The following is a 7,206-nucleotide window of genomic DNA, read 5'->3' as shown; positions in this document are numbered from 1 at the left end:
CCAGACTAGTCAGGCAAAGACATCAGCTCATTGTTTTTAGTCGTGAGGAAATTTATTTGTAAACTTCAAGTAGTAGCACACTCATCTCAAAAGCCCCTGAACTCTGAGAAACTGCCTTCTAATTCAGGGATGTGAGGTCCTTGGGATTTAGAGCTGCTTCTCTTAATTTTTTTTGGTCTTAAAAACTCTTGCAAGTCTGTTGCTTAAAAAACTTAGTCTCTGAAATCTTGGAAAAGAGATAATAGCTCTTAGTAGAAAAAATACATTAAATTCTAGGAATACTTTAGAGTTATTATCTGAAAATGAAAATTCAGGAAGTTTGATTTGTGTTCAAACTTTTATTATTTTCTCTCTTAGAAAACAACAGTTTTGTTGGCATGTGAAGCTCCAGTTTCCTCAGAGTCAAGCTGTGTACATAGAGAAGAGGTATAGTATCACCACTGTCTATTAAGAACTTACTTGTTTTTAGGGCCAGCCCCAGTGGCCTAGTGGTTAAAGTTTGGCATGCTCTGCTTTGGTGGCCCAGCTTCGGTTCCCAGGTGTGGAACCACACCATTTGTCTGTCAGTAGCCATGCTGTGGCAGCAGCTCACTTAAAAAAAGAGGAAGATTGGCAGCAGATGGTAGCTCAGGGCAAATCTTCCTTAGCAAAAAAAAGAGAGAAAGAACTTACTTGTTTTTATTATGTCTCTGTATTTAAAATAAACTGTTAACTTAAATGTGATATCAGTAAATGTATGTCAGTAGTAGAATGGATAGCTAAGTTGTGATGTATATATATACACACACACACAATGAAATGCTAAACACCACTGAGAATGAATGAATTATACACATACATCAGTGTGGATGAATCTCAGAAATAATGTGGATTGAGAAAAGCAAGTTAAGGAAAAATGCATTGAATGTGATTCTGTTTGTAAATATGAAAAAAAAAAAAACCAGAAAAGGAAACAGTAGTTTTTAGGAATATCTCCAGAGGTGGTGGTACTTTGAGGGAAATGATTAATGCAGAAATCCTGGTGTTTACTTCAGTGGGGAGAGCAGGTGTTAGGGAGAGAGATGCAGGGAGAATCAAGAGGGCTGAAAGCTTTCTATTTCTTAAGCTGGCTGGTTGTATAGGCGATAAAAAATGACCCAAAATTCTACTATTCAAAGATTACTACTATTAATGTCACACTGTGTCCTTCAGAAAATACATTAATTTAGACATGTATAGATATATACTCATAATTGTAATTAATTTACACAGTTTTTTATCCTACTTTTTTTCATATTATGGACATTTTCAGGTATCATTTAAAAATTTTAATGGTTGTGTACTATTTGATTCCTTGGGTTAGGAAAATTTTAAAGTTTCTTTTTAAGTAATGTATTTAGCACATATCCACATTTTGCATAAATTTACTGTCTTTGTAATTATCCTATGGATTTTAGTGAAGAACTTTATTATTTGAGGTTGCTACCAGACTAAAGACAGAGAGAAGACTTAAATTTAGAGGTGGGGTATATAGCACACTAGTATATATGAATCTGCATAAATGATTGAGGAAAGTTCTAGTTCAAAACAGTGTCTTAATTTTGTTTCTACAGCCTTATAGTTTAAAACAATGTGCATACATACAGGAAAGTTGGAAAACCTAAAATACTTTGTTTCCAGGGAAAGCAGTATCAATTTTTTTAACCTGGTCTTATGATTTAGAATGAATAAACTTGAACATGCCCTAAAACTAGCTTCAACTGAAACTTTTTCTCAGATTTTTGATTTCTGCAATTTTCAAATATATTTCGTCCCGACTTCTTTCTTTTCATCTTTGAGCACAGGTGTGTGTTAATTATTTTTATAATTGATTTATAGGGAGCTTCTTAAAATATTGTTTTTTAAGATTTTGTTAAGTGTGTCCAAGAAGTCTTTTTGAGCTTTTTTTCTAAGTAATTTTTGCTTAAAAGGATGTTATATTTTGCCAAGAGTGAAATAAAAGGTCTCTGTTCACTTGTTTAAACAAAAAAGCCACAAGATTTAGTAATTCTAAGTTAACACCTTTAGTAGAAAATTATAAATAATAAAAGTTTTGTTTTTGTTTTCTTTGTTGGGAAGAGTACCAGATGATAAAACTATTAATGAAATCCTAAGACCTTACATTGATCCTGAAAAGTCTGATCCTGTAATTCGTCAAAGGTATGTTTAAAAAATCTTGTAACTTTCTGAAATTATTAAAAATGTTGAGGTATTTATTATGTATCTATTTATTATGTAAAGTCGTGACTTTATTGGAATGTGATGTGTCAGTGCAGTTTACTTTCTGTGCCATTTCCTTGGTGTTTACTCAAGGCTTTGGCAGTGAGAAATGATACCTTTCAATAGTAATAATAACAGTACTTAAAACTTACTGTTTATACTGTGTTCCAGACACTCATTGAAGCAGATAATAATAAATGTATTAATTCATTTAAATGTCACAATAACCCTTTAAGGTAGATTACTGCTATTATACCCATTTTACAGATGGGGAAACTGAGCCTTAAAGTGGTTAAGTGATTTCATATAGCTATTAATAAGCAAGGAAGCTGGGATTCAAACCCAGCCAGTCTAGTGTCAGAGTCTGTACTCTTAACCCTTAAATTAAACTGCCTTTCAAGTTGAACCAAAAACTCTGAAAATTAAGAGTTTCCAAGTATCTGAGTTTCCAAAGACAGGAAATCCTGTTTCAGCCAAATCTTGATAAAGCTAAGTAAAATACACTCTGTCTCCTGTCCAGTAATACAGAATGGACAAAAAGGGTTAACATAGCATAGTGGAAAGATTTAGTCATCAATATCTGGGTTAGATAAATAGCTCTGTCCTTTATTAGCTATGTGATCAGGAGCAAATTACTGAACTTCCACGTGTTAATTTTTTCCATCAGTAAAATGAGAATGATGATATCTAAAAAATAGAGTTGTCATGAATCAGCCCTTGTGGTTTAGTGGTTAAGATTTGAAGCTTTTACAGCCATGGCCCAGTTTGTTTCCAGGTCAGGGAATCACACCACCCAACTGTTGGTTGTCATACTGTCATACTGTGTGTTGCTGTGATGCTGAAAGCTAAGCCAACGATATTTCAAATACCAGTAGGGTCACCCATGGTGGACAGGTTTCAGTGGAGCTTCCAGACTAAGAAAGATTAGGAAGAAGGACCTGGCTACTTACCTCTGAAAAAATTTGTTCACGAAAACCCTATGAATAGCAGTGGAGCATTGTCTGATACCCCACCAAAAGGTGAGAGGATTGCGCAAAAAGACCAGGCAGGGCTCCGCTCTGCTGTACAGAGTTGCTAGGAGTTGGAATCGACTCGATGGCACTAGCAACAGCAGCAAAGGGTTGTTAGGAGCTTAAAAAAATAGCATATATGAAGTTCCTGATACAGGGCCTTGCACACAGTAGACAGTGCTCAAATAAGGAAACTGTCATTAAAGTGTGAATTAGTAGTGTTCCTGGCAGGAAGCCAGTTGACTTTCTTTTCTCCAGATGGTACCTGCTTGGAATATGAGTGCTTGGTTTGGTTCCAGAGTAACCTAGTGTTTAAAATTTAGACTAGGTGGATTCTAAAATGTCTGATCCAGCTCTACTTAAACCTCATTTTCTACTTTTGATAAAAGGTAGTGCCCAGACTGAACCAGATCCATGTCCCAAAGACAGCTAGAAAAGTTGAGTTTCTTTCCTTCTTATTACTGATAATCTGGTTGTTATCATTGGTCATATATTTGGCAGTAAGACAAAATACTTGTTGCTAAGTTGGCTCCATTTTTAGAAAATAAATAAGATTAATTTAATTTACTGAAATAGGTAATTTTTAATTTAAGATATTTAATTGCACAGAGAGAAGAAAGGTGATTTTTTAAAATTCAGAACCTTGGTTAGAAAATATCTTCAACCCCATTTCTGTGTTTGGATAGATGATTTTAAGTATCATCAGCTACTCATAAATGCTTAGTCTTCCATAGATGCTTGAGGTATACTTGAATCTTGAAATATACTAAAATAATCTTGAAATAAACTAAAAACCAATTTTATTTCCTTCAATATGACATTTTTATTTCAGGTTGAAAGCCTACATTCGCTCTCAGACTGGGGTCCAAATTTTAATGAAGGTGGAATATATGCAACAAAATTTAGTAAGGTAAAATTGCTTCCCTCCCCGTTTCTTTAAATATTTGCTAATTCTATAATGTAACTAAGTATCTTGATTAGCTTAAGTAGCCAGTTATAATACTAATATGACTTTCAAACTAAAATTTTAAAATAATCACGCTTATCATAATATAGGATAAATTCAATTGAAAAATCACCCTGGAAAGATTCCCCATAAAATCCCATTTTAACTTATTTCAAGAAATATTCTCTACAACAGAGTTCTAGTGTTCAGGTTTTTACCTGAATTCATGTGATCAACTGACCATTGCACATATTGCAGTGGAAAGAAAACTGCATAGAAATGTGAAGAGAGCCAGGTTCTAACAAACCATATGATTTGAGAAAGTTAGCGTTGCTGGGCTCTCTTCCCTTGTGAATGGGACGATGAAATAGACTACACTAACGATCTCCGAGCGTCCCTGCGAAGTCTGCTGAAGTGCCAGTTATGTGTCAGCATGCTGAACTACAAAACACTGATCTTTTAAGACCTGTGATGCTTTTCCCCTGTTTACTTAACAAACTTCTAGATCTGGTTCAGACTAGATCTGATCAGTCTCGTCTCTTATTTGCTTTGCTAGTATAGTTTAGAGGTTTAAGAGTCCAAGTTGTGAAAGCAGAGCTGGGTTTGAATCCCAGCTCTGCCTGCTTCCAATCATGTTAACTTGAGTAAATTGCATAGCCTCACTTGCCTTAGTTTCCTCATTCTCTAAAATGGGAATGATAATAACTGTAAGATTGTCGTGAGAGATTAAGATAATTCATTTAGCACATGGTAAGTGCATACTTTTATCACTACTACTACTACTATTAATGTTGTTGCTACTACTACAGATAAATGAATTCTTACAAAAGGTCTACATATAAGATTAAGACTTTCATAGCTAAGAACGGATCTAAACAGCAAAGCTTGACCACTTTTTTTAACCAACATATCTCAAATACTCCCAACGTCATATCATTGATCACAGTTCAGTGATGACAAATTCAAGTTTTCTGTCACATAGTCCTTTCCCTAAACTTCTTAGTTCAATGTATTTACATGCAGATCATGCTTTAACTGCCCTCCCTCCCCCAAAAGATTTGGGGTCCTAAATGAGAATAGGTTAGAAAGTTCTGTGGTTTCTGCAAAGATGAGTACATAGAGTTACAAAATCCGTGTTAACCAAAATCAATATTTCTAAAATTGGTAATCAAACGTTTATGTAATTAATGAGAAATACTGGTGTAAAAGGTGTATTCTTTCAGTTTTGTTTAGCGAAATCCTAAAGTGAATTCCATATAATTCACGTTTAAACAAAGAAATTTGCATTGTTCCTTTGGAATTTACCTGTGGTTATTCATTAAATAATTCTTCCTTCTTTTATTATCTATGTTTTCTCTTTTAAAATCAGTTCCTTTCTTAACATGCACCATATTTTACCTAGATAATTCATGTAAATATAATTTGTGTTTCATACCGTAGTGCGTACTTAATGAATATACTATGGCTTCAGTCTCATGAGCCTGTCAGAAGAACGCCTCTGAGGGTTTTCATGAAAAGTGAAGTTGCTTTTTGGATAGTTGTCTCATTTCATCTTCTCTGGGCCATGGAACTAATATGTACTCTCCCAGTCTTCTCCTGACAACCTAGTGTCATGTTCAACCATTCTAACACTCTGTACCACTCTGAGCACTTGCCAACTCCTTGTCATAGATTGCCACTGTGAGGATAACATAGAAATGGCTCCAGAAGGAATGTGGAAGGGAGACAGTAGAAGTGCTATCCATCTTTATTCAGGAAATTTTTATGTATTTATTTTTTAAAGATTTGCATCTGAGCTCACAACTGTTGCCAATCTTCTCTTTTTTTTTTTTTCTGCTTTTCCTCCCCCAAATCCCCCCAGTACATAGTTGTATATTTTAGTTGTGGGTCCTTCTAGTTGTGGCATGTGGGATGCTGCCTCAGCGTGGCGTGACAAGTGGTGCCATGTCCGCACCCAGGATCCAAACCAGCAAACCCTGGGCCACCAAAGCGGAGCGTGTGGACTTAACCACACCGCCACAGGGCCGGCCCCCAGGAAAGTTTTATTCTTAAATGCAGCAGGGAGAATAAAACTGATTGCCTCATGATTTCCTTTGTATGTACATCTGACCTTGAATAATTGTGAATAGTAGCCACTGGCTACTATTTTAATGGCTGTGTGAATTGGAGTCTTTATTCTATTTTTTTGATTAATAAGTCTGTATTTGATACACCAGATTGCTTTTACAGAATTAAATTACTTATTTTGGTGAGTTTGGGCATTGACTTGACCATTCTCACCTTATTTACCTAATCTGTTAGCCAGACAATTAAAACTTCTTTACTAAAGCTAAAGAAAGCAACTTGTATCATTTTGTTACAACTGCTAAGAACAAAAGCTTTGGGTTTTTTGTTTTGTTTTGTTTTTGTTTGTTTGTTATGGTTTTGTTTTATTTCTTTGTTGTTTCCATTTTTATTTCCTCCATTACCTAAAAGGGAAAGTTTGTTGTATTTCCATTTTAAGTCAAGGCAAACTGGTCTGTAGCCAGTGAAGAAATGCGCCAGCTCACTAAGTTGGTCAAACTTGACTCTTTGGCAAAATATCCTCTTTCTCCAAAATTCAAGGAAACTAAAATTTTATGTGATAAAAGGTAAATATAGGATACTGAGTATTTTAAAGTTTATTGTATAGAACGGACTGCTTGGGCCCAGATAGCATTCATTTTTAACTTGGAAATGTGTTCTAAAATCCATGGAGAGGCAAAGGGAGTGGAGATCTTAGCCTGTCCTGGCAGACCAGGGTTTTCTAGGGCCGTGGCGGCAATGCCTACAGCATGACATGATCCAAGGGAAACAATCAGGAAAACCATTTCATGCAGTTGCATAGAAAGAAATCAGGATACATAGAGACCAGAACACAGGAGGATACTAGTCAGATTGGTATGGTTTGTTTGAACCAAGAGGGTAAACCTGAACAAAAAACGATCAAAGAAGTACACTGAAATGAAGGTCCGTGACCTAATTGTAGACACT

At 35.3% G+C, this 7,206-nt stretch overlaps 1 long non-coding RNA gene across 1 annotated transcript; it reads left to right on the top strand.

Annotated features, from left to right (window-relative positions):
- Positions 1-357: 357 nt before the first annotated feature.
- On the top strand, positions 358-4,162 carry LOC124232857 (uncharacterized). Its single transcript, XR_006886929.1, has 3 exons — positions 358-426; positions 2,098-2,178; positions 4,081-4,162. It is a non-coding gene; the product is annotated as an uncharacterized LOC124232857 (long non-coding RNA).
- The last annotated feature ends 3,044 nt before the right edge of the window (positions 4,163-7,206 follow it).

The sequence above is a fragment of the Equus quagga genome, unplaced genomic scaffold (assembly GCF_021613505.1).
Source record: "Equus quagga isolate Etosha38 unplaced genomic scaffold, UCLA_HA_Equagga_1.0 133050_RagTag, whole genome shotgun sequence".
Taxonomy (NCBI): Eukaryota; Metazoa; Chordata; class Mammalia; order Perissodactyla; family Equidae; genus Equus; species Equus quagga.
This window is presented reverse-complemented; position numbering and strand designations above follow the sequence as displayed.